The sequence below is a fragment of the Dromaius novaehollandiae genome, chromosome 10, assembly GCF_036370855.1.
Source record: "Dromaius novaehollandiae isolate bDroNov1 chromosome 10, bDroNov1.hap1, whole genome shotgun sequence".
Taxonomy (NCBI): domain Eukaryota; kingdom Metazoa; phylum Chordata; class Aves; order Casuariiformes; family Dromaiidae; genus Dromaius; species Dromaius novaehollandiae.
The window spans coordinates 9,506,706-9,533,975 of record NC_088107.1 but is presented as its reverse complement, the minus strand read 5'-3'; the positions used below and the strand labels follow the sequence as shown (position 1 = coordinate 9,533,975).

At 62.6% G+C, this 27,270-nt stretch overlaps 1 long non-coding RNA gene across 1 annotated transcript; it reads right to left on the bottom strand.

The window, feature by feature from the left end:
* Window positions 1–22: 22 nt before the first annotated feature.
* LOC135329333 (uncharacterized) lies at window positions 23–25,762 on the bottom strand. Its single transcript, XR_010390706.1, has 2 exons — window positions 25,716–25,762; window positions 23–2,312 (listed from the first exon to the last, which is right to left on the bottom strand). It is a non-coding gene; the product is annotated as an uncharacterized LOC135329333 (long non-coding RNA).
* Window positions 25,763–27,270: the final 1,508 nt, after the last annotated feature.

Sequence of the window (27,270 nt, the reverse complement as noted above, 5' to 3'; positions counted from 1 at the left end):
CCCCGATGAGACGTTTCCCCTGTGATTCGCAGTTTCACAGCCTCTCCGAAGCGCTGCTCCTGGGGCACAGTCAGTGACGTCCTGGGATCACAGGCTCTTCCAGCATCGCCCATCAAACCCCTCCGGGTCACAGAAGGGCACCACAGCCCTTGCAAGAGCTGGTTTTGTGTGATCCAATCGCTTAGAGTTATTCAAGCACTGAAATATTAGCCTAATCTCTCACTGCCAAACCCTTGGCCAGTTTAAATCTCCTTGACTCTTCTGAAGTCGGTAGACACGTGTCAGCTCCCACTGGAAGTGGATCTGGGACGACATGGCAGGGTTTTCTGACAGCACATCCCTTGTGAAGTCTCCTCCTAACCCCAGCTAGCTCAAGATGAGCTTAAACCCAGAGTCTATCACTCCCAGAACTTCTTTAGCATCAACTGTTGAAACTCTGCCTGCGCTCGTAACCTGCAAAAATGCCCAATTCCTCTCTCAATTTGGCCTCATTCTCACTCAGCAGCTTGTAATTTCCTCCTGCTTCCTCCAGCCTTAGCGCTGCTGCGGGCTGGCAGGCCGGGAGAGCCTGCTCATGCCGTGCCCAGGAGCGGGTGAGGGCACCCGTAAAGCTGCTCCGCAGTCGGTGTCGGACAAGGCGCGGAGCCACCGGCTCCTCCGCTCCGTCCTCTTTCCTCTCGGCCCACGCCCGCTCGTGACACCGCAGCTGCAGACGCCTGCCCAGCGCCCTGGGGTGGATCCGGAGGTGCTCTGGGACCGTTTTTTCTCTGCTGCCTACAATACTGAGCTCAGACCGCCCCTTGCTTCATACATTTTACCGGAGGACCTTTATTCTGCTGCTTCTCGGTGCTGGGGCGCTGGTGTCCCCCGCGTGCTGGGTGCCCGGTGGTCCCCTTCTGTCTGGCGGGACGCAGCAGTGGCGTCAGTCCTCGGCAGTATTCCCTTTCCCCTCTCTGCTGCTCTGTCCCTGCAAGCGCGTCCTCCCTCGCACTGCCGTGCTGCAAGAAATGCCACGGTGGTGTCGTGCTCCCGGGCACCGACGTGGGGACGTCCAGGCTGCGAGCCCTGCCGCAGCAGCCGCTGCCTCCCGCCATCGCCGGCTGCTGCGGGCTGGCTGGGCTCTCTAGGCGGTAAATGCTGGTATTGCAGTGAGGGCTCACGGAGGTCGGAGCATCCCTGGGCCGAGCCTGACGGACAGAAGCCCCCATCCCCTTGCTGAGGAGTTCGGTGTCTCGTCTTCCACAACCTGGTTTTGGATGTGCTGAGTTTTGGAGGGTTTTGAAGCCCTGCCAGCTGAGCTCATGTTCTGGTGCATTTTTCTGCAGCACCACTGTTGTTATCACACTGTTTTATGCACAATTAGTGTGGCATTTCTCCCACCTGATCATGTGGCCCTGTGCTTCCCCTCGTGCTCAGGGGGTGCCCATGAGGGCCAGAAGCACTCCTGGATCCTCCCTGGTGCCCGCAGGTGCTGGTGCTTCGCTGGGTGCCCTCCAGCCTACATGGCCCCCAGTTTCCAACAAGGGTTTGAATTTATTTCCTACAGACACCCAGGGCAGAGCCTGCCTGCACCCACAGAGAAGCTGATTTCTTGCACCAGTCCGATGCCCAGTATCCTCTGGGGTCTCATCCTCTCCTGGGATGCATGTGTCTGGTGGTGATAGCTCCTACCCGTCCTCTTTTGTCAACACTAGCTGAGGAAGGGATAGATTTAATTTTTAGCAATGTGCCCTCTGTGTCAATAACTCCCCCTCATGCTCTCTTCGGTGGCATGGCTATCTCCCCAGCTATCTCCTGGTCCTTTCTGCTCATTAGGCAGCTTTCTCCTGTTTCTCAGCTCTGTGTCCTTCCTGGTTTTCTCCTCTACATGGACTTTTCCATCTCTTAAACTGTCTCCACAGGGAAAGGTGACCCTTCCCATAACTCCTGCTCCTCTTCCTCATTCGTCATTTCAGCCAGTGCCACTTCGCTCTGCACGTCCCCGTGCCAGTCCCAAACTCCGAGGCGCTGGATCCAGCTTGGCCTGGGCTGGTGTTGCAGAGGTGTCCCCGTGACTCCCTAAGGCTCACTGTGCTGAGACTGAAATGTCCTTGGGCTTTCCAGCTCAGCCCTAAAAAAGCCCATTTGGGATTTTCTTTTCTCTGTGCAGGGGCGGCTGGAGGTGCTGGGCACTGACGGCAGCTGCAGATGGCCCCTCTCACCTGCCTGTTCGGGGCGCCAGGCCTCTGGTCTCGTCTTTTCTCAGTTTCAGGGGTTCCCCCCAGGTGGTTTCACCCGTCCTCCTGGCCCACAGCTCCTTGGAGACAGCAGGGCTGAAAGGGAGGAAGAAACAAAGGCTGAGCATCACCGGGCCTCTCTCCTGGGCTGCTGAAACTTGTCCCAAAGGAGACGTCACATGAAGGTGCCCCCACCTCGGGAACCAGCGCCCCAGAGCAGGACCCCGCTCTCCTTGTGTCCACCTGGACGTTCCCTCTGCGGGGCCAGAGGACAGCTTGGGGTGGCCAGACCTCTGCAGGCTGCCACCCTGCCCCAACCCAGCGTCTCGCCACCTCCGGGAGTTCACTCCCCGGCGGCTCGTGGCTTGCTGGCACCGAGCTGGCTGCCGCGCGGGAGGGCAGCAGCCACGTCCCTGGCCAACGGGAGCTCATCAAGCCGGGTTCGGCCTGCGATCGAGTGATTTGCTGCAGGCTGGGGGTGGCTGGCGCGGCTCGGTTATTTATTTCTCCATGGCACCGAGGAGAGGCGTGGAGAAGGGGTACGGCGAGCTCTGCATATTGCATCGCCGGCTCGATAATCAGGCGCATTAAAATTCCGAGACAGCTCCTGACAAAGTCGCTGCGCGCGGCGCAAGGTGGCTTGGAAACGCCGGGAGCCGTGACAGGCAGGCGCGCGGGCAGACAAAGAGCTCCCTGTGTCAGTCTCCGTCTGCTCCGGGAGGGAAAAACCAACACACGCACTCCCCCGCGCTGCCGCACAGCCGCACGCGGCTCGGCGCGCGCCGCCCTCCGCCCGCAGAGCCCCGTGCACGAGCCCGCGCGCCCCGGCCCTGCTGCCCTCTCCTCCGGGCAGGGCACCGGGGGCCTTTTGCACCTGCGGGGCATCTGAACGACAGCGCGCCGTGTCCCTTGGCGGGCACAGAGAGGTGTCCCGTGGCCGGGCAGGCGGCGTCGCGGGGGCTCGATGCTCGGCTGAGGCCACCTCTGGGGTCTGCAGGACCGGGCTGCGTTGGTGCTCTGCCCTTTGCGGGGACGGCGGGGAGGGATGTGGAAGGAGCAGGAGGTGGTTTTGCCGAGCAGGAGGTAGATCCCCTCCTCAGCTCCTGCTGGAACGTCATCCGGAGCCCGTGTCCCACCGCGGCCGCCCCGCCACAGACGCTGCAGGCCACGCAGCTCGCCCTGCCGCGGGGTGGCCCAGGCGGCCATGGCCACGGCTTGGGTCCTCTCCGGCCCTGCGGTGGCCCGGGTGTGCATCCCAGGCGGCTGCATGTGGCACCCCGGCACGAGGGTCCCCCAGGCCTGGTTTCGCCTGCCCAAGCCCCCGCCAGCTGTAGTAATGCGTTTTGCCACAGGGTGCCACTATGGCAAAGCTGTAAACCTGGCCGGGCCTCGCATCCCTGTTGTATAAGTGATGATGATACCTGGCATTTTAACCATGTTATTTGTATTTTCCCTGTTCTCCTCCTCCCCAGTCTCCCCCAAAGCCCTCCACAATAAAACTGGTGTAACAGCAGCCAGGATATTTATCCATGCCCCACAAAGGAGATGCTGCCAGCCGGCTGCGGGTGGTGGGGTCCCCTCTGGGGTGTCCTGGTGGTGACAGGGCACAGAGCTGGCGGCCGGCCGGCGAGGTGGCATCGCTCCATCTCCTTTCGCAGAGGAGAGAGCCGCGGCCAGCATGGAGCGATCCCCGGCTCCGCTGCAGCCCGGCACCGAGCGCAGGGAGATGCCGCGCGACGCAGGCCTCCGCCCGTGTTGCCAGCACGGGAACACCGTGCCGCCGCGCGCGCCCCTCTGCTCCAGGCCAGCTGGTGCTCGCCTGGCGCCAGGCGCCGGGCAGACGATTCCCGGGGAACGACGCGGCCCCCCAGGCAAGGAGGAGCCCGTCTGGGCCACCGGGGCCTCGCAGATGGCATGAGCAGCTCCTTGCCTCTCCCGACCATTCCCCAAGGACTAATCTGGCCAGCCCTCGTCCTCCTGCATCCAAGCTTTCCGGCGATGGGCTGCGCCGCTGGGGCGAGGATGCTCAAAACTGCCCGGGGAATACGGCAGCTGAGCGCCTCAGCACTGCCTGCCCCAACCTTGCCATCCTTCCTCGCCGCCCTCCTCCTCCTCGTCTGGCCACTCTGGAGTGCCCCGCACCCTCCCCCCTTCACCGGCCACCACGTTTGCCCCCGAGCCACACCAGCAGCCCGGCGTGTCCCGCTCCGTGCAGCGCCCGTCACCAGCACGGGGCCAAGGGCAGCCTCGCCGAGGCAGCCTGCCCCATCGCCCCCGGAGTTTTTCACGCCCTGCGGCAGCGTGCCGGCCGTTCCTCCCCAAACGTGTGCTTCCAGGGACGCGGGGTGCCGCAGGGACCGGACAGGGCGGCTCAGCCCCTGCATCCCCCGGTGCAGCTCCCAAAGGCACCCCCGGAGCCAGCTCTGCACCCGGAGGCGCGGGGGTGCAAGGGGAATTGTGCCGCCCGCCCTCGGGCACCGAAGTGAGGGAAGCCATGCAGGCGTGACAGGATCAGGCCGTAAACACGGGATCTTTGAGGGTGAGAAAGTGCTCTGCAGATGGATTCCCTGGAAACCCCCCTGCACGATGCTCTCCGCAGGCTGAGCTGGAGGAAGAAGATTCTCTTCTCCTCTCGCTAATAAAGTCTGGTTGAAATGACACAGTATAATCAGTGTTTACCTGGGAGTTTACATACGGTTTGTTGTAATTATAGTTTCAATTCCTGCTTTTGCATTTTTTTTTCAAACATCTATTTTTCAATCAGTAAAAGTAAATACTATTTTCAGCCCAATGTAATTCTTCCACTCCCGTGGCCACAAACACAGCGAGGAGAGCGATTCCATTTGTGAGCTGTGCAATTGAGCATAGAGAGGAGCTGGCGACCGGAGGGTGTTAGCAAAGCCGAGCGGCTTCGGGGAGCTGGGGCTGATCCTCCTCTCCCCACCGCCCCGGCGCAAGTCCCAGGGCCTCCACCCCGCTCGCTGGCACTGCTGCTGCCAATAAAATCAGCATCAGGCCCAGAACCTGCTTCCCACCATGGCTGTGTCTTTAAAAACCTAAAGCTGCCTAATTGGAGGCACTAGAGAAGGGATAAGAGCCATTAGGTGCGGTGTCATTTATTCCTGGGCTGGCAAAGCATTGTTCCCTGCGCAGGGATTGAGTTGGTACTAAAGGCACCGTGATCCCCCAGATTTAATTTTTTCCCTGCTTTTGCAGATATGATTTATAACAAATAAAGAATCCCAGTGCCAGGTCCCTTCCTCACCCGAGAACTGTCGGGCGCCTGCTGATTAAAGCCGTGCAGCCCTGAATGGTTACACCTTGTCCATCCATCAGTCGCTCTGAGGACAAACTTAGACAGCCCGGGTGCCAACCCACGCTTAATACGTGGCTGTTCTCGTGGGAAGTTTTTTAAGCCAATATTGGTTGCTAAACTGATGCACACACATGCATATATATATGTATAATGTGGGTACATACGTCCATATATATATTTATATGGATGGATATTTATTTGTGCATGTCATGCACCCAGATCCTTGCGAAAGAATTGGGAGCTCTGTCTCAAGAAAGAACTAGGCATTACTGGGATGCAGAAAACAAATTCATATCTGAAATGTTGCTCTAGAGACACGCAGACAAGCAGTCCAATTTCAGCCTCAACCACTTCGGTTGGATATTAGTGTATTAGGTCCCCAAATCAAGTATCATGTGGCCCCGGTGCCAAGACAAGCACCGTGCTGCCCGCTCTCCTTCCCCTGCGCCCATCGCTCCTCGTCCTCCCAGGGGCACCAGGGCCCCCCGGCACCGAGCACTCGCCCCTGCTCGCTGCCGGGGCAATAGCACCAGCGCCGGGCGTTTCTCCGCCGGGTTTCGCCCCCAGAGCGGCTTCAGTGCGGCAGGGCTGGAAAACGATTGATTTATTCCCAGATTTAAAAGCAACCCCTATTTCCTCTGGTTACAGTGCTCTTGGACCACGCTGCAAAATTTCTGGGAGGTTTTCTGGGTGGAAAAAGCTGGTGTTTTGCGTGTTTGCATCCGCCCCTTATTTCCAGGGACTCCGGGCGCTCCGGTGCTCCGGGCTGCTCTGCGCCGTGCCCGGGCTCTGCCGCCTGGAAGCGATTCCCCCCGGCCGCGCGGGGACGAGCCCGGCTCCTGCTGCGGGAGAGGCTCCCTGGCGTCTGAAGTTTGCTGCGTGAATAAATGCCTGTCCCTAATTCGGGGCTTTCTCACCCATTGTGCCTCACGTTTGGGCTTTGGCCAATATATCCCCTTTTTTTCTTTTCTTTTCTTTTTTGCAAGGTGGGAGGAAGGAGGGTGAATACCGTCCGTGTGGTGAGAACCGTCCTTCTCCCACCGCTGCCTGACACTGAAAAGAAAATAAAAGAAATGCAGTCTTTTTTAAAAAAAAGACGCTTGTTTTCACTCTCTCACTCGCAGAAAAGCTCTTCTCACCATTTCCCCAGTGTGTGTATATTTTCTAAGTAAATTTCTTAAAAGCCTATCCCATTCAACCTTTTTTCCTCCAAAATGAGGAATTAGATGTTTTAGACTATCACCCAAAATATTTATCATAAGGAACAAAGATATTAGAATCTTCCTACTAGTTTGATTTCAATTCTCCCTTTCAGGCTTTTATCTTTTCAATCCAAATTTCGGTGACAATAATCAGATTTTGATTGACATTAAAATTATTTATTGTCACATTGTAGCTGTTTAATAAATTGTGCCTGCTTTTTTAGCTTATAAATGCTATATCTTTACTACCTTGTTGCTTAATTCAAGGGAAAGAGTCACTTCTGAAGGAAGACGTCAATATTCTTAGCCTAGACTACATGGAAAAATGCTTTTTTACACACATCACCCTGAGAAGAGAGAGACCCAGCTCCAGCTTTGTGCTAATTATATATTTTTAAATCCCTCTGTTTTACAAAATTTAGCTTTATATAATAACGGTAAAATACGCTTCTGCGAGCTACGTGCAAGATGAAGAGGATGTTAATCTCCATTCAGATACACAACACAATGAGTTTGTCAGGAGTATTTAAAAAAAAAATCCGGAAAACCATTCAGAACTATTTTTATGATCCAGATTCAAGGAGTGAGTTCAGCCAAAAAAAAATAACAAAGCCCAGAGTCATTAACTGGAGAGCGCTATTAAAATCTGGGTCGCGTTGCAAATGAATTTTTTTTTCTTTTTTTTTATTTTCACAGATTACTGAAAGGTAAAAGAAAGAGCAGCCCGTTTTATTTTAAAAAAAGGGGGGGGGGAAGGAAAAAAGATTTTTAAAAAATGTTCCCCTTAAAAATAAGCCACAAGCAGCCAGCGCCGCCCTCCCCGTCCTTGCAAAAATATTTTTCTGAGCGCACAGGGCTCGCACGCGCGGGATCGGCTGGAGATTTTTGTCCAGGGGATCCCGAAATTTCAGCCGTGCCGTGTCGGGGTGGCCCCCGGCTCGTATTGCCGGGAGGGGGGGGACGGTGCCTCCGGAGAGGCGGCTCCGAAACCACGGCCCCGGGGCCGATCCGGCGCCTGAGGCATGGCAGGGCGAAGCCCTGGGAGCCCCCGGGTGACACGGGCGCCTTCACCGCCGCCGCGGCAGCGATGGGGGGGGAAGAGACCTGGGGGCGGCGGTGGGAGCCCAGGGATGGGGGGATGAGGCCGCAGTGGCGGCAGGGGGACAAGGCCCTCGTGGGGATGATGGTGGGGGGGGACAAGGCCCTGGTGGGGACGATGTGGGGGGGACAAGGCCCTGGAGGGGACGATGGCGTTGGGGGGGGACAAGGTCGTCATGGGGATGACAGAAGTGGGGGACAAGGCCCTCACAGGGACGATGGCGGCGATGAGGGGACAAGGCGCTTGTGAGGTTGATGCCGGGGGAGACAAGGCCCTCACGGGGACAATGGCAGTGGGGGAACAAGGCCCTGGAGGGGAAGATGGCAGCAGGGGGGGACAAGGCCCTCACAGGGACAATGGCAGTGGGGGAACAAGGCCCTCGCAGGGATGATGGAGGGGGGACAAGGCCCTCGTGAGGACGATGTTGGGGGGACAAGGCCCTGGCAGGGACAATGGCAGGGGGACAAGGGGACCCTGCGTCCGTGGCGGGGTGACCTTTCCTCCCCGGGGCTCCGGCAGCCCTGTCTGCGGGCCAGCCGCGTGCACGGGAAACCAGGTTGGTATCTCTGCGGCGGGCAGGCTGCCGGCGTCCCGCTGGTCAGGCATCACGGGCAGCGAACGGCACGGCCGGCGACGGTGGGGCGGCCCGAGCACCCACGGGGAGCTGCCACCGTGCCAGGCCGAGCAGCCCCTTCTCCTCCGAGCCCCTCCGCCGCGTGCCTCCCCCTCGGGCACCGCTTCTGCCCCGAGGAGGAATATAAAAACCTTCCTTGGGGAAAAAGCGCAAGGCAGACACCTCAGTACCGACCCCAGCCAAAAAGCATCCTCCTCTCCCCCTCCCCGGCTGAGACCGCCCCGCTCGTCTCACAAATGACCTCCGGTGCCTTTTGGGCCCCAGCGCATTTCATTTAACGCTGCTCGCCGAGCAGCTGCGGGAAACGCGTGGAGACGCATTATTTAGTTAACATTTGTACCGTGCTTTGAAGCTGCAAGGCTCTGCAGAAACGCTAAGCGCTAATGCCGGTTGGTTGGGGGGGGGGGGTCTGTTTTTTTTGTTTTTTTTCCCCAACATGGTGAAGCGTCTCTGAGAAGAGAGGGTGCGTGCGTGCGCTCGTGGGGAGGGCGGCTGATGGGGAAATGCCGCCTTTCAGAAAGGCAAATAATCACAGCCTAGGTTAGGTCTTCTGTCGAGAGAATAATTGTGCTTCTAAAGGGCCTGATATGATGAGCAGCACTGCTTTGAAATAGAAATAAATACATAAATAAATCAGGGATGTTGGACTGATTAAGGCAATTGCTTCCCTTGCTTTCGCAACCCCTTTGGGTCCTGGTTCCCAGAGCCAATTACATATTTAAAAAGTTTCGCTCAGAAAGAACTAAAAAAAAAAGGCTGTAACTCTAAAATAAAGTTTCTTTGTGGTTGCCTAATGAACAACGAGGGCCAGGGCACTTTACAGCTTATTAATTGGTTTTAAATGGCTCCGGCTCCAGCTCAGAGCATCTTTACGAGCCGGCCGCAACGTGTCTGCGGCCGCGACGGTGGCCTGGCCGCTGCCCCGCGCGGGGTCACGGTGCCAGCCCGCCTCCGCCGTGTCCTCTCCTCCTCCGCCGCCCCGGCAGCCCCTCAAAGCCCCCGCGGCTCCTCCGGGCGACGGGAGCAGCGTGGCCCGGTGGGCGCCGGCGATGCTCAGCCCTTGCAAACCCCTTCTCAATTTTTCCGGCACTGACTCCTCCCCGCATGGCCCGCGTTGCCACCGCACCATTCATGGGTGAAATCTCCACTCCCCACTCAAAAAAGACCCGGGGATCTAATTCACCAGCCTGTTTCATTGACACTAGGATGGGAGAAATAGATCTTTCCGCCACCCCAGGAAAGCTCACACGGGGGGACGCGTGGCGAGAGTGGGACCAGCTCCACGTTGCCCGCAGGATGCTCGCAGGCCCCCGCGCGCTCTCCCCTTGCAGCCCTTGTGCCACGCTCGCTCCGCTGACAAAATTCCAGCCGGACGGGCACGGAAAACAGGAGGGCTTGGAGAGCCGGTGCCGCGTTGGGACCGTGACAATGAGTGCTATGAAAAGAGCTCGCGTTTGCCGTTCAGACCTGCCTCTGCTTCGAACGTCGCCTCTTTGTAAATGTGCATTATTGGCAGCAGAAATTATGCCTGATTGGGTTGGGAAAGTAGGGAAATGTTGCTGATTATTGACATTTACCAAAGGGTTGCTTCCAAGTCGGGGACTATTCTCAGGCGTAAATACATTATATGTGCCATTTCTGATGAATAATTTTAAGCTTTAATTCAAAAAATAGCATTGTGTTTATAATACTATATAAGGTTTTATGCTGGCTGTATGTGCATGATTATATATGTATATGTGTGTATGTGTGTACAATATAATGAGACAAACAACTAAATCTGGAGCTTATGCAAAAAAACCCCAGCATATCCAAGCCTAAGAAGAGGCAGGTTTACTCTGGTACAATTTCAGTGTCTTTTTAAAAGACAGCAGAATTATAAGTGCACTGTCTGAATAAACAGGCAATAGTTTTTACTGATCCATAGACAAACAAGCTGCGATGTTGTAGGTGCAGGTATACACTCGCGCGTGCGTAGGGGGTGTATTCAACATCTGTTGAATAGTCGAAATGGGCTGGTACATGACAATACGCCAGACGCTTTTCAGCACATCAAATCTGTATATCAGCACTTTTCACAGAGCGGGAAAGAAACAATAATTAGCAGCCGGGCCGTACACCGCTTTCCTGCTGGAATTCCTGTGTATCCATTTCAGCTGTGGACACGTGTGCGGAATCGCGCCGATCCACACAAAGCAGAACTTCGTAGCGTTTTCAACATAATACTGATTTTTCTACATTAATGATTAAATTATTCAGCAGAAACAGCATTCTCTGATTCTGTTTTTTTTCCAGCAACACCGTATCGGTGGTTTATATTGGTCCCTGCCCAGCTCTACTGGTTTTATAAAATGCTCTGGAATAACACTGGGAATAGCAGTGTGTGGGAAGGGGGAAGATTTTAGCTGCATGGGGTCTTCCATCTCTAACTCTGTTTCTATGGATATCTGAATGGAGTTTATATTTATCCCTCCGGTTTGAACCATTCGTGCAACTTTTTATGAGGAGGAGGAGGCCAGAAAGCCGAGCTGCTCCGTCGGAGCTGACCACCTTGCCGCGGCCTGACCTCTTCGGGTCAGCGGGGAGAAGTTCACCCCGAAGAGGAGCATCAGCCTCGTCCTCCCTCGCGGGCTCCAGCCCTTTCCCGGGCAGGCAGAGCGCCAGCAGGGCAGCAGCGCTGCTCCCCTTCCCAACTCCCTCCAGCTGCAGACGGCCGAATTCCCTCGGAGAAGGGGATATTCCATCCGTCACATTGTCCTTCGCTGTCAGGAGAGGAGTTACCGCCCGCGCGGCCCCGGCGCCGGGGGAGGGAGCGGGCCGGGGGCACCGGAGCAGGTAGGAGCGGGGAGGCGCGCGCGGCCGGGGCCCGGCACCATGCATCGGCTTCCAGAGCATTACAGCCATGGCTCCATCATTAATTGATCAATCACAGGATGACAGTTAATTAAGGAGAAAATAAAGCTACTCTGCCCAGCCTGGCATTAGTAGGCAGCAGCATTAAGATTTCTGCGTTGCAAGGAAAAAAAAACGCACCGCTGGAGGCAGAAAACCGTCCCTGCTGGCCCCAACTTCGCGCCTCGGACTGGGGCAGCGCAGGGGGTAAAAGCCCTGGGTCTGGGCAGGAGCGCTCGTGGGCCCTGGGTGAGCTTTGCCGGGTGGCACCGAGGGTGCATGGCCTCAGCACCCGGGGCTCCAGCCCGAGCAGGATGCACTGGGGGCTTGGGCTGCCTCCGCCCGGGAGCTGCATGGACCACGTTTTTGGAAAGGCCAAGCAGAGACCTGGCCTGGAGAGGCAAAACGCACCGCGTGGCCGCGTCCCCGGGCACAACCTGCCACGGCCACGTGCCCCCCGTGCGGGAAGTGCCATGTCTGGGACATGGTGCAGTGTATCATGGATTTAGGGGCAGCTCGGCTGCGTCTCCAGGCCGCAGTGCTAGCATAAGAGATGCTCAAAGGCCTGGTGGAGAAATGTTGAGGGACAAGCCCTCAGACGAGAGCCGTCCCATCACAAGGCCTGGTGCCACCTCCCCCAAAACAAGCACCTTTCAGCTTCTGCATGAAGCCCCTGAGTCGCAATAAGGCAACAGCCAGTTCTTGGCTTTTTCTCCCTCCCTTCCTCCCCATCGCTGTCTCGAAATAATCCCTGCTCCCGCATCGCCCCAGCCCCGCAGGCTCCCGTGCCGCTGGCCGCCATCCGCCGGCTGCCGCCATCCCCCGGCTCGGCGTGGGAGCCTTCCTCCCCATCCCGCTCTCCCTTCTTCTTCCAGCCCTACCCCTGCTAAGGGATTTCAGGCTCGTGGGCTAACCAACCAGGGGATAGGCAGAGAGCAAGACCTAAAGAAAGCATCTTTATTTTTTTCCCCTCTATGTGCCAGGGATTGTCTTGATATGAAAAATTATGTTTTTTGTTAAAAACTATTACTAATGAGGCATCTTTCCTGCCCTTAATTGTTGCCAAGGCAATGACCCCAGCCAGCCATCTTTAATTAACTTAGACTAGATCTCCCGAAATGAGTTCCTCTGCTAAATTGCTCACCACGGCTCGCAGGCACGCAGCAGTGTTTGCCAAGCCCACTCACTCCGGCGCGCCGCTACTGCTGCTCGGGAAGGTGGTGGCACGGGCTGGTGCCTCCCCTCTGCCTCCGCCGTCCTCAGTGCTCGCCCCGCCGCAGGGCCGGGGAAACCGGGCCAGGCAGCAAAAGGTGATAACGGAAGCGAAACGGGTGGAAATTCGGAGCCCTTGGGGGATCTCGGGGAAGGACCAGGCCACGTCCTACCTCTGCGGTGGGACCTGAGGAGGTTTCCTCCACGACGAGCGAGCCCATACTGTCCCTCGCTTCGCTCCCGAGCCGGGTGGGTTTGCCCGGCGGCAGGACCGGGGCAGAGCCGGTGCCCACGGCGCATCGCCGCGCTCCCCGGCCGGGCGAGGGTGAGGCGGACGGCGCGGGAGCAGGCGCCGCGCAGCTGGCGGTCCTCCAAGCGAGCGGGGAGAAAATCACATTTCCTGCCTGACAGATAACGCCGGTCAAGAGAATGCCAGGACAATTCCTGAAAATGCCATAATTGTTTTAATCTGATCGCGGATAAAAGATAATGATGCTAACAATATTTAAACGTAATTACAGTTTCCTGCGGCTGTTGGTCTCTCCGAACGCTCTCCACTCAAGTGGCTTTGTTTACGAGCGGCTTCGATGGTGCAGGGCCCTCCGCTGCGGGTGCGTTTCTCTCTCCGGTTTAATTTACACCTGCACCTCCGTCGAGCCAGTGGGATGGACGTTTGCCAAGGGCCTCTGTCGCCTCGGGGAGCAGCTCTGGCCCCGCGGCCGGCTGCGTGCGGGTCCCCGAGGGGCCCGGCCCCGCGGCGCTCCTGCCTCTGCCCCAGCGCAGCCCCTTCCCTGCCTCCGGGGTTTGTCCCCCATGGGGGACGGTGGGATGGGAGTGGTGGCCTGCACCAGCAAGGAAAGGGGGAAGGAGGAATGGCCTGAACGGAGCTCGGAGGTGCTGGTCCGGGTTTCCAGGCACGTCCATCCTGGGACCCTTAGGAGAGGCTCGGATGAGCCCTCGCGAATGTGGCATAGTCATTTTTGCTCATTTGGGGCTAATCCGAGTGCTTTTCCCGGTGCTGCCGAGACTCCCAGCCGCGGCAGAGGAGTCCCACCTGCGACGCCGCGACCCGGCTCCCCGCGAAGCCGGGGCAGATGGGGCAGGTCCCCGCTGCAGGGGCCCCTCTGCCGGCGCTGCCGGGCGGCTCGCACGGCTCCGGGCCGCCAAACGCGGCCTCCTTGGCGTGCAGCTTCCCGAGAGCCGCGGCGAGAGGGAGCCCTCACAGATCCCACTTAGTGAAGGACAAAGGGATTTAATCGCTGATGTTGGAGACACTACGTTAATAAATGTATACCATAGACCGAAACTGCTTTAAAGGGCCACGCAGAGCTTCCATCAAAATAAGACGATGGAAGTAAATATGTGCATTGAAATGTGGAGTGTGTTTTCAACTAAGGAAAACACAAAGGAGCATGAACTCTCCAACACAGATGTAAAACCGCAGTGAGGCAGGCAAAAGAGATTTTTCAGGAACGATTTGCCAATGGGAAACAAATAAAGAGCACCAGGGCTGCTTTCCCGAGCAGGCTGCAGGGCTGGGACACGGCCAGCCCGTGCACCCGGACAGGGGACGGCCCAAGAAGAAAACGAGGTGAATTCCTTTCATTGGGGATTGCTAAGAAGACCTTAAAGAAATTCCTCCGCTAGAGGCTTTCTTTACAGTGGGCAAGCTGGAGGTGCGTGTGCTCCAGGTAGGAGCAGAAAAGGTTGTAACACAAATCCCTCAAATGCACAGAAACAAATAGAAACAAGGGATGAGCTTTATGCAAGGCTTTTAGAAGAACTTAAATATGAAATGATTATTTCAGCAACCGGAGTTCAGCCTCCCGTGTGAATCGGTCTTTGTAAAGAGGAATGGAAGATAGCCAATTTCCAAAAAAGGGCCCTACGGGGGGTCCGGGAAATCACAACGTTGTGAGTTTAATGGGGAAAATTCATAGAAATTGTAACAAAGAACGAGTAGAAACAGTGATAAATCTGATTGTTTGGTAAATAAGGCTGATCCTGTTGATAAGAACTGAATTTCAAAAAGCAGCTTGGAAATGAATAACTGGTTAAATGTTGGGAGACAAAGCGTGGTGACAAAACACGGTCGGTCCCACAGCGGAGGGAGGTCACTGCCGGCACCTCGACAGCATGAGCGAGGAGCTGTGTCCTTCAGCGTGTTCAGAAGTGCATTGGAAAAGGAAGGGAAATAGTGAGTTGACAATACCTCTGATGATACCAAATTTGAGGGGAAAGTAAAAACTGATACTGTATAGAGGGTTATAGAAGGATCTCTCTGTACTGACGAACTCGGCCATAAAATGAGAAATAAATTCAGTGTTGAGAAAATCAAACTAGCATGCACAGAGAAGACAAATCTATTGCCTACACAGCAATAAAACAGCTATAACCAGCAAGAAAGAGAGCTCCGAGTCGTTGCAGATACATCTTTGGAAAGATCGGATCAATCACTGGCAGGGGGCAAGAGGCAAACAGCGTGTCAGAAACCGCTCGCGAAAGAGCGGAGCAGAAAGCGCGGCTGGGCCGCCGCAGACGCCTGCAGCGGGCTCCCGTCCGGAGAGCCGTGTGCCGCTCCGATCTCTGCCTCTCTGGCAGGATCCGGCAGGGCTGGGAAGGGAGCAGGGGAGGATGAGGAGGCTGATTGGAGATATGCAATAGCTTCCGTCAGAGGAGAGATTAAATAGACTAGGACTCTTCAGCCTGCAAAAAAGGTGACTAAGGAGGATGAGAGGGGACTGTGAAAGCATGAATGGCAGAGAGAAGGTGAATGGGCACTTGTTATTCCCTGCTTGTCTCAGCAGAAGGATTAGAGGGCACCGCGCACCGGCTGAGCGCGAGGCGGATGGAGGCATGCCGAGCCGCCTCGGAAGGGTCACCCGGAGTGATGCGGGGGACCAGAAGTTTTGAGGGGTGGAAAAAGGAATTGGGAAAGCCGAAGCAGAGCAATCCCCGGCTGCCGGCAGGGCTGACACGGGGCAGCCCCGGGCTGAGGGGGTCCCAGTGCCCCGCGCTGCTGGGTGCTGAGAGAGGGAGGTGGGAGGGGGCTTCTCCCCTCTCCGCGGTCCTGCGCCCTCTCTGGGGCTGGGCATCTCTGGGGGGGAGGTGGCTCATCCCCGGAGCTGCCGTGGGTTTCGGGGGCTGCCCGGGGTCCTCCCCGGTGCATCTCCACCCACGGAGCCAAGGCTGCCCTCGGGAAGAGAGCCTTTTCCTAAGCACGGGACAGGAACGATCCCCCCCAGCCGAGTCCCCGCGTTTCCCAGCGGATCACCCACGCGAGACGAGCAGGGCCAGCTCGTTTCAGCACCGGGGCATGCCCATGGGGCGGGGCGGCCCCAACGCCCCCCGCAGCAGCGCCCCACGCAGAGCTCGCCCTCGGAGCACAGTGTCGCCCGTGGGGAGGCCGATGGCCGGGGAAACCCGGGCCCTGCCGCTGCCGGGGGGGCCCGCAACCCACAGGCAGCGGCCGCGAACACGCGTGGCTGCCGCGGCGCGGCCGCACGGGCTGGGCGCAGCCCCGACGGGGCGCGCCGACTTCTGCGACCAGCACGCCGGCCCCGGCAAAGGCAGGGCTGCCCGGCCAGGCGGAAAATTAACACTGACATTGAGTTTAATTAAACAAAACAATCAGGCTGCGAGGTGGAGCGGAGACCTCGCAGAGTCGGGGGGGCGGGATGGGCGCGGCTGGGGCGTAAACCCCGCCGTCGCCCCCTTCTCCCCGCCCGACGGCCGGGGCAGCCCGGCTCCCTGCGCGGCCCGGCCGGGGGGGCCGGCGCGGCCGCGACGGGAGGCCCAAGCCGGCCCCACGCAGCGCCGGGCCGGGGACCCTGCTGCCCCGGCGAGCTGCCCGCCGACCTTGCCGTCTAGGGAGGGGAAAGAAAACTTTTTCCCCCGTTTTGCCCGTCTCTTGCAAGACTCCGCGGGGGGCACCGAGGCGCGCTGCCGGGACACGCGCGGGGAGGGCGGTCACGCGTGGGCCTGCTCCCGCGGGGAGCGGGGACCCTGCCCGGCGGGCTGCGCGCAGGAGGGCGGAGAGGGGCGCTCCCGCGGGCAGATTTCGTTGAAGGGGCTTGGGACGACACGGCTGCGGCGAGCCTCGGCGCAGCGAGAGACCGACCTCCCGCGGCCCCGCAGCCACGCTGCCCCCCGGATTCTCTCCCTCACGCCGAAAAAAATAAAATAAATAAGTAAAGAGGGGGAAAGGGCTCGATCCGGGCAGGGAAGACCCGAGCGGCGCCAGAGCCAGCAGGGGCACTGGGGGGGCCGGGGGGCCCCGCTGCAGAGCCGGGCCGGGCTCCCCGTCCGGCTCGGGCTGCCCGCAGCCGTGCCCAGGGCTCGGCCCCGCTCGGCCGTCGGGGGCCTGGAAACGCCGCGGTACCGGCGCTGCCGCACGGTTCCTGCCCCCACCCCCGGCCGCCGCCCGCGCACCGGCTGCGCCGCCTTCGCGGCGGGAGCAGGGCGCGGAGCTCGCGCACAGGCAGGCGCAGGAGGCGAGCGGAGAAGCGGCGCGGGAGGGAGCCCCGGGTCCGCCAAACCGCAGCCTCTCGCGGCCGGTTTCTGCCTCCGAGGCTGCGGCGCAGGGAGGCAGCGCGGGCGGCTGCTCTCTGAAAATAGCGCGCAGGCGGGCGCAAGGCAAGCGGAGGGCGGCGACCCCGGCCACAGCCCCCGGGCGGGGCAGCGCAGGTGCCCGTCCCGGCACCGCAAAGCGGGATCGCCCCGGAGCCGCCGGGCTTCAGCGCTGAGCTGTTCTAGTGCGTCCTGCCGGTGTTTCTGCCTGACCCTTCCCAGCGCTCAGGTCTCTCCCACCGCCCGCTCGGGAGCTCCCGCCAGCTTCAAGGGACCCCCCCGTTTCCCGTCCAGCCCCCCGGACCTTCGGGAAGAGAGGGTTCCCGGAGAGGAGGTGCGACCCCTCTGCCGTCGAACTCCGGGCAGCCTCCTCCAGGTCTGAGCAGCCATTTCACGGCTCAGGGGCTCCTAGTCTCGTCACTTCATTTTATTTTATTTTGTTTTATTTTATTTTATTTTACTTTACTTTACTTTATTTTATTTTATTTTACTTTACTTTACTTTATTTTATTTTATTCTATTCTTTTTCAACTGGGGGGAGGCCGCGAAATGTCGGGTTTGAAGGATATTTGTAATAACATAACCAGCAAAATGAATGTCATATTTTTGCTCCAATGAATTGGATTTCCTGAAATATTGTCTCCGTAATGATGCCTTTAGGCTCCTCTGGATTAGATAACTCTCCAACCACATCAAGAAGGCTAATTATCCCAAAGCCACTTTCCCCGCATTTTCACATCTATTTTATATATATGTATATATAAAATATTTTCCTGAAATCTCCAGAGCGGGGCCACCTTTGCCCGGGGACACAACGCCGGGCGGGGAAGGGAGGGCTGCACCCTGCGCCCATCACCGTGGCGTCCTGCCGTCGGAGGGTGCGCGGCGGGCAGACGCGTGCGGGCCGTCGGGGGGCCGCCGCTGGTCCCCGTCGGGCCGCCACAACCGTGCGGGAACCGGCCGGAGCGGGGCAAGCGAGGCGCCGCGCCGAGGGGGCGCCCCGGCGGCGGGGAAGCCCCTTCGAGCCGCGTGACGCCGCAGGAGCCGCGCTTCCCGCCCGCCAATCGCCAAGGCGCGGCCGCACGTCGTCAGCCCGCGCTGGCCAATGAGGGCCGAGCGGCGCCGCCCCGGCGGGATCCCCCTCGACGGCGCGAAGGGCCGCCGGGCGCGCACGTGGCGCGGCCGAGCGCTCCCGCCCCGTCGGGGCCCGGCTCCCGCGTCTGCGAGGCGGCCGGGAGCGAGGCCGGGCGGGCGGCCCGCGGGGGAGCTGCAGCACCCGCCCGTCGGGCCCCGCGGCCCCCGCTCCCGGCCTCCCGGGGCCCCGGCAGCCAACCCGGAGGGACGTGCGCCCCCTGCGCGCCCGCGGAGGCAGCCGCAGCGGCGCCCGTCGAGCCGAGTCCGGGGCACCGTCCCCCGCCGGCCCGGGCACGGGGAGCGGCGGGCGGGAGCGGGGCGGCGACCGCGGAGCGAGAGGGGAAACGGCCGGGACGACCCGTCTTGGAAAGGTTCTTGTCATGCTGCAGCCTCGGGCACAGCGGGCCGCGGTCTCGCGTGGGAGCAGGACACCAGCCTTTGCCCTGGCTGCTCTTCCAGGCGCGACACCCAAAAGCGAGGCGAGGGGTTGGACCGGCCCTACTGCAACCCCGACGGCCGGGGGGGCGGGCGAGGCCGTGGGCGGGACACGGGGGGGCGGCGCCGGGGAGGCCGCGCGTGGGTGCCCCACGCCGGCCCCGGGCTCGCCCGCCGCCCCCGGCCCCTGGCCCAGTGCGGCCTTTCCGCCCCGGCTCCTTGCTTGGGACGGGGAGTTTGTGCTTCGGGATTATTCATCTCCTGCGAGTTTTTTGTTAGGCAGTCCTGAAAGGCCTCAAAGGCTGGGAATACCATTCTAATTACAGGGAAGCACAGCTTATTTAGAAGATAAAAAGAGACTTGTAGTCTCATAACAGCTTCTTATATCCGTCAAATAAGGATCTCTAATGACGGGGTGAGAGCCAGTGAATGCCTAAAACAAACTAAAAAAAAGGAGCGAAAATAAAGCAGCCAGGGGCTTAAGATATATTAAATTACCCTGATTAGGAATTTAGGCCGTGGCTCGAGTCTGCTGGAGAGGCTGGCGAGGGCGGGGGGGGGGACGGAAAGTGCTGCTATTCATTTCTGGGGAGAGGGGTCAGTAGGTCGGAGGAGTTCACAGGGCCTGGCTCCATTCTTATGCTAACAGAGAATACAAGCGCTGGCCTGGAAAATAGAAATGAATTTGCAATAATCCGAGCCCCTCTGTTTGCAAGGCGAGAGGCTCTATAGCTAATTGCAGCGCGGCCTCCCCCGCCTCACTGCGGACAGTTGTAACGATGCATGGGAGATTAGAGCCCGAGGGGGCCTGTTTTTTTTTTTTTTCTAGGCTGTCTCCCCCCTCCCTCTCCCCGACGGTGAGATATTCCGGGGCAGACGCCGGTGTTTGGGCTGGCTCTGCGCGCAGGCAGCGGGGCCAGCCAACTTCTTGAACTTCCCCGGAGCCGGCGGGGCTGCCGCGGCCGCGCAGGGCAGCGGGGCAGCGCGCTGCGCCGGGGGGGCGGCGGGGCCCGTCGGGCCGCCAGGGCGCCGCGGCGAGGCAGCGCTGTTTGAGCCGCCGGTGACAAGCAGTAAATCGGGGAAGAATAGCGCATGGAAACGAGCCGTCGGGGCCGCTCCAGCTGCCGGCCCGTCTCGCCGCCGTGCGCGGCAGCCGCAGCGGCCCCCGCCCGGACCCGGCCCGGCACCCCCGACGGGCGCCCGGCAGCAGCCCCCGCCGCGGCCCCGCCGTCGGCGCGCGGTTTCAGCACCCTGGACAGGAGGCGGGCGGGGCTGCGCCGTCCTGCGCGGCCCCGTCCCCCCCTCCCCCCCCCCCCCCCCCGGCGCCCTCCCACCGCCGGCCTGGCCCTGCCGGGGGCGGCGACCCCTCCCGGCCCGTGTGCCCCCCCCCAGCTCCGGGGTCGCGGGGGCCTGTGCCAGTGCGGCGGGAGGGAGCTGGGGCCGCCCGTCGGGGGCGAGGCTGCCCCCCCTTCCCCACCGGCGCCGAGGGGGCGGCGGGACCCGCACGCTTGGTGCCTCGCAGGCCGTCAGCATCGCCCGCCGCAGGGAGGGCCCGATCCTGCCCCGAGGGCTGGGTCCTTTCGCTCCGCGGACGTTGCCTCGCCGTCGGGTCGGGCTGTGCTGAAGCCCCGCAGGTGCCGCCCCGCTCCGCGGCCGTGCTGGGGGACCCGGGTCGTGGTCTGGGAGCGGCTCGGGAGCCGATCCCGGCTCAACACGCACCTCTCTGAGCGGAAATGTGTTACGGGAGCGGAGAGCTGTGGTAACGAACCGGCGACCGGCTGCTCCAGCCCCGCTGCCCTCCGCGGCGTGTCCGGGACGCAGGAACGCTCCGGTGCCGGGAGGGGAGGGCACCCCCCGGCCTGGCACCTCTCAGCGCCCCGTCGTGCGCAGCGCAGCGCGGCGGCAGAGCCCCGGCTGAGCCCCGGCCGAGCCCCGCGCAGCTCCGCGCAGCCCCGGCGGCGGGGAGCCGGCCCCGCCGCCGCCACCGCCCAGCTCCTTCGTTGATCGCCGCTCCCCCCTCGCCCTGCGGCGTGGCCCCACGCTGGCCCCAGACCCGGAGGGGAAGCGCTCCGCAGGTTGCGCCTGGGGCCGGCGGAGCAAGGCGCTACCGGCTCCCGAGCCCGGGACCGGCGCCTCCGGGCCGGCCCGGATCCTGCTGCCCCCATACCCCTGCCGCCCTTTCCGGTGATACCGGACGGCGACCGCTGCAGACTTTGGAGCCCAGGGCTGCCCGTGCCGCTCCCCGCCGGCCACCCGGGGAACCGGGCGCAGCAAAACCCGGGGCAGCCGGGAGAGCGGCTGCGGCTGCGGGCAGCGCTGCGGGCGGGCGCTGCCTCGCTGCCGCCGCGGTCTCGCCGGCGGGGTGGCGGCAGGTCCCTGGGTCTCTCGAAATCGCTATTTCTGCCTCTCCGGGAGTCACCGAATTTCCTCACTCGAGATCGAAATTAAAAAGATAATTCCCGTAGCTGGCATCCCATGGACACGTTCAGCCCCACTCGGCATTGTCCTTGCCACAATGCTTCTCCTGGAGGTTTAGCCTAACATTTTTTGTCGTTTTAAAAGACAGAACCTCTCGATATTACCCAGAGGGCTGTTCTGAAGGGTTTTCTAAGCTTAAGAAAATTATATTTCAGGTACATTAAAAAAAAAAAACGACGTTCCTAATTTCCAATTGTATATTGAGTCGCTTGGAAAAGAGGCAGCATTATTTGTAATAATAATCTATTAACTCTATTTGGGTGGAATTTTCAGCAGGAAGAATTCATTACAGGGTTGCTTCGTGTGCACTCGCTCTCAGGAGGACACACGGGGAAAAGATATATACGAGAGTTTAAAAATTGTTTTGGAAAACAAATTCGTCGGCGCTTTAATCTTTCCTGCAGTGGGACACGGAGCGGAGCGGCAGAGGAGCGGGAGAGGAGCTGCATCGCTCGGGGCGAGCCGCGGTTCGCGTTTCCCTCGGAAGCGCCCGCACCGCACCGCACCGCTCCGCGTTCCCTCCCCCCCCCCCCCCCCCGGGGCGCGGGGACCCTTCGTGCGGGGGCAAAGCGCCGGCCCCATGCACGCAGGGACGTGTCCCTGCTACCGGGGAGGGGGCAGCTGGGCACACAGCGAGGTCTCCCCTCTCCGAAATACCCCCCCGTCCAGCAGCATCGCCGCGGCAGCCGCCGCCCCGAGCGCCGCTTTCCCCGCTCGGTTGTTCCCGCAGCTGAGAAGTCGCTCAGGCGAAGGGAAGCGGGTTGGTTTCACAACGAGGGGCCGTGTGACACGGGGACATGGCGCAGCGGCGCGGAGGGACGCTGAGGAAACGGGCCCCGGGGTGCTTTCTCCTTGTCGCGGCCCTTCTCGGGCTCCTCCGCCCCCGTTTCCCGAGGTGCGGGGGAGCCGGAGCAGTTCTCAGGGCAACGAAAAGCTGCCGGTGCGGTGGCCGGGCCGCCTGCAACGGCCCCCCCGCGGCGCCGCGCCCGGCGGAGATGGCGAGCCGGGCCGGGGGGGTCCCCCTGCCCGAGCTGCGGAGCGGGGGGCAGCTTCGCCCCTTCCTCTCCGACGCCCGTGGGTGCGCGGCCGCCGAGGGTGCAGGGCGAGCGGTGCGGTGCGCACAGGGCGGGGGCGCGGGCGCGTACACGAGCGTGCGGGTACACGCAGGGCGGGTCACGGCCGTGGGTGCAGACACGCACAGGGCGGGGGCACGGCCGCGGGCGCGGGGACCCTCCGAGGCCGGTGCGAGCCGCCCCGCCGGGCGCAAACCCCGCGCGGCGGCTGCGGGTGCCGGGCCGGTCGCCGCTCCCCCCGTGCCGGTGCAGACGGCGGCCAAGGGGGGAGGCGGGAGGCGGCACCGAGGAGGGACCCAGGGACCCCCGACCCCCGTCCCGTGCGCGGGCCGAGCCAGCAGAAGCGGCCGCCGGGAGCGGGCTGCGCCGGGCAGGGCTCCGCGCCTCGCCGGGGCGCCGCGGGGCCGGGGCGGCGCAGACGGCCCCGGTCGCAGCCGGGCTCGGGAACGGGGGCGCCGGGAGGGGCTCGGGGGGGGGCGGGGGACAGGCCGGGCACAGGGGCCCGAGGCCCCGGGCGGGGAGCGGGGGCAGCGGCGCCGGCAGTGGCTGTTTGGGTGCCACACTAACACGCGCTGCAGTGCGCACACGGGAGCCCCTCCCCCCGCTCTGCCTGTATGCTAATGACATGCAAATCGCCTCATTTGCATGTTTATCTCTGTCAATGGGCGAGCGTGGCGGGCGCGGTAATACATTTCGCACGGCGGCGCGGAGCCCCCCGCCCCGCCGGGGGAGGGCAGAGCCGCGGCCCCGCCGCCCGGGCCTGGCACCGCCGAGGCACTGCCACAAAATGGCTGCCCGGGGGGGGGGGACGGGGGGGGGGGCCCTGCGAGCCGCCGGGAGCCCCCGCCTCGGCCCCCCGGCAGCGCCCGGCGCCCCCCCCCGGGCCCACCCAGCCCCCTCCCCTGAAACTCAGCGCCGGATTTTGTGTTCGAGCAGCCAATCGGGGCCGCGGCGCCCTTCCCCCCCTCCATCCCTCCTCCCCCCCCTCCCTCCCTCCCCCGCTCCATCCCGCCTCCCCCCCTCCATCTCTCCTTCCACCCCCCCGCCCCGAGCCAAATCCTCGCCGGAGAAGGGATATTTCCATGCGCAGGGGGATTTCTGGTTTCTGCTCGACTCGCGGAAAAGTCGCTTTCCTCCCTCCTCGGGGCTCCGACGCCTCGGTGCGGGCGCGGAGACCGGGCAGCTCGTGACCGCTGTGGGTCCGGCAGCGCCGCGCTCCAGCCGCAGCGGCGCCTCGGGCTGGCTTCCCCCGGCGCCTCGGCCTCTGCTGGGGCTGCGGGGGGCTCCGCGGACACCCGCGGGAGAGGGCAGCCGCACACGCGTGACCGCGCCCGCTGCCCGCTCCAGCAGCGCGTTACCATGGAAAAGCCTCGCCGCTCACCGCGCGCAGCGGACGCACACGCGAGGCACCGGCGTGCTGCTCTTTTGGGGGGAAAATCGTCCCAAAATAATAAAAAGAAACAAAAAAGCCGCCCTCACATAGCCGGGGGTGCCCGACGCTGCCACAGGTCGGGGCGGCCCCGGGGGGGCGGGCGCAGCCGCTTTGTCCCCGGGCGCAGCAGCCGGCCGGGCCGGTGCCACCGCACCCACGCGCGGCCCCACGGGAAGGGCGCGCACAGTGCGCGGGCTCTGCGTGGGCTGCGAGCGCGGGGACACCGAGCGCCGGCGCTGAAAATGGTGCGCACCGCCGCGCACCGCCGAGGGGGCGGGGGGGCAAGTAGGCACTGCCCGGGAACGGCGCCGGACGTATGTGTCTATACCACATTATACTGTTTATATATATATAGGATTACATATAACAACATATATTTTTATATATTATACTGTATTTTATCATACTATATTTTATCCTGTATTACAGCATATTTCGCTATAAGCTGCTACGTGCTTTTCTTCGAATTAAGGCCTGTCGCCCTCCCGGGAGGTGCCGGGCCGGCAGCCGTCCGGGGGGCCAGGCGGGGCGGGAGCCGCCCCGAGGCGGCCGCCACCGGCCCCGGCGCCTCGGGGACACGTTTTCTCGGCAAATCGCCGGGAAACCGCGGTGCCGCTGCGCAGCCGGCGGCCCCTGCGCGGGGTGCCGCCTCGCTGCGCTGTTTTTGGGTGGGTTTGCAAGGGCAGCCCGTCCTGCCTCCCTCCCCAGGTGCTCTGGGACGCGGCATCCCACCGCTTCCTCACCTCCTCTTACCCTCCTATCTCCGTCTTTTTTCCTTCCCCCAAATCTTGTCACCTCCGCACCCCCCGCGGTTAACGTGCTTTCGTTCCCTCCTTCCCTTATCTCTATTTTCATCACGGGAGGGAAGGTTAATTCCCTCGCCTTCTCCCGAAATTGCCTCCGAAATAAATAACATCAGACTAAAACCAAATCTGCCACACTGTGCCCAAGGCTGCCGGGCAAACGCGGCCCCGCCGATCCGCTCTCCCACCCCCAGCGACCAGTTCATCCCAGCACCGACTGGGCGCCACCTGCACCAGCAGCGGCCGCCGCCGCTCCCAGACCCGTCGCAGCAGAGAGCGGCGGGTTGGGGCTTTTTTTTTTGCTTTTTTCCGCGTGTATTGCAGTTTCTCACCGGGGTGGGTCAAACCTCCCACCGTCCCGTACAAGGAGCCTGTGGGGCCCGCGGTGCCACCCGCTCCCGCGCCCGCTGCACCGGCACCGCCGCGCCCGCTGCTCGCCCCGCTGCGGGGCAGCGCCGGTCCCGGCCCGCGGCCGGAGCCAAACGCCCGGGGTCGGGGGAACGGCTTCACCCCGCGGCCGGGGAAGGATCGGCCGCCCGCGGAGCGCCCCGGCCCCGCGCTGCCCCCCCGGCCGGGCCGGGCCCCCCCGGCCTGCCCCACCGCCCCGCCAGCCGAGCCCCCAGCCGGCCCCGGCCTCGCCCCCGCCCCGGGCCGGCCCCCTGCTCGGCCTGCCCCGGCCCCGCAGCCCGGCCGGGCGCGGGGGGCGGAGGGCAGGGGTGGAGTTTGCCCCGAGCCCACCGGGGGCCCCGGCACCCCCCGCCGCGGGGCAGCGGGCCGCGGTTGCCGGCCCCCGCCGGGCCGGGCTGCAGGTGCGGGGCGGCCCGGGGGTGCCGTCCGGCCGGGTCCCCCCCGTGCCCGCGGGCCGGCTCCGAGGTGGGTGTTCCCCTGCCGAGGGGGGCGGAGAGAGGCAGGACCGGGGCAGAGGCGCAGGACGTTTGGGGAAGGCCCCTCTGCTTTCCCACTTCTCCCGCCGGGCAGAGCCGGGCAGCGCGGAGCCCCGGCCCGGCCGCCCCCCCGCAGCCGCGCACGGCCGCCCCGGCGGGCAGCGGGCGGCACGGGGCTCCGCGGAGGCGCCGGTCCCCGCAGCAGCCGGGCAGCGGGGGCAGGATCCGCGCCCCGCAGCGCCGGGGGAGCCCCCCCCTCTCCCGACCCCCCCCCCCAAACCCGCCCGTGCCACCGCGCCCCGCAGCAGAGGCCCCGACGAGAAGGGGGTCCCTTACCTGGGCGCTGTCCGGGGGGGCCCGGGCAGGGTGCGGGTCCGGCTCGCTTCCTCCCTGCTGCGCTCCCGCGGGGTCTCGGAGCAGAAACGTCCCGCTGGCCCCGGCGGGACTCGGCGGGCCCGGGGCCGGGCTCGGGGCCGGGGCGGCTGCGAGGCAGCCGAGGCGCCCGGGGCAGAGCCGCGCACCCCGGGCCATGTTTATACGTAGAAAGAAGGGTAATTTGAGTGCTTATACCAAGAACCAGGGTTGTTAAGTTTGCAGGCAGGCAGCTAAACGGTGCCAAGTGTGGGAAGGCGGGGGGGGGGCGGTGAGGCTGGGGGTGTGTGGAAATAAAGAGCAATTGTCAGAGGCGAACAAAAGGCGGAGGATGGAAAGGAGCTGGGAATCCCGGGGCAGAGCCCCTCGGCGTGGACTTGAACTTGGGCTTTGACACCGTCTGCGAGGCGGAGAGCGGCTCTGCCCCGGCTGGGCCGGGCGGTGGGGGCCCTGTCCCCCCAGCCGGGCTGCAGCGGAGAGGAGCCAGCAGTGATCTCGCAGGGAGGGGGCGTCTGCTGCATTTGCCCCCCAGTCTCGCACGGCAGGGCGGGGGGGGGGGGTGGTTCAGACTGGGGGTGACCGGAGCGGGAGGGACCGCAGAGCGGCTGAGGCCCCGCGGGCTCAGCGCACCTCCCGGGGGGCGGGGGAGCGGCGGGGACCCCGTCGGGGCGCGGTGCCCGGCGAGGGGCGGCCGGGGCCAGACGGCCGCGCTGCCGGGGGGGCGGCCGGTTCTCACAGTCCGCGGCCGCGCCTGGATTCTCTGCACGTCGCGGCCGGTCCCCCCTCCGCTGCTATTCAGCACTTAATTGAACATTAATGGCAGCTGGGGATGAGGTCATTGGAGCCGGCTTTTCTCACACATTTTTCATGCAAATCCGCTAAACTCTAAACAAATTTGAATAAAACCCCCTTTGTGCGGGCCCTCCATGGTGTTTTTCCACGGGCCGCTCCGCCTGTCTCCGCACACTTCATCCGGGGGGGCCGGCTGCGGAGCCGGGCGGGGGGGCCGCGCTGAGCCGGCAGGAGCAGGGGGAAGAGAGGGTGCGGGGGGCTCCCTGCGCGGGGCCCGCGAGGAGGAAGCGCTGGGGAGAGACACGCTGAACACCCCGCGAGGCTGAACGGTGCCCGTGTCCCCCCCGGGCCTCCCAGACAAGGATCCCCCCCGGGACGCACCATGCCCCCACCTCCCTTTGCATCCCTCTCAGGAACACCCACCTGCCCAATAGCACCAGTCCTCCCCAGTAACACCAGTCCCCCAGAAGCACCAACCCCCCCAACACCAATCCCCACCAAGTAACACCATTCCCCCTCAGCAGCACCAGCCGCTCCCCAGTCACACCAGTGCATCCAGTAACACTGAATCCCCCCAGTGACAGCAGTGCCCCCAGTGCTGGCTCTGCGAGGGGGCTCTGGGTGTTTCTCTTTACCGGGCCGTGCAGGCTAAAGGCACGCAGAGCCCCCGGCCCCCCTCCCCGGCTGGGCGCCGCAGCAGGCCCCGCACAGCCCCATTCGCATCCCC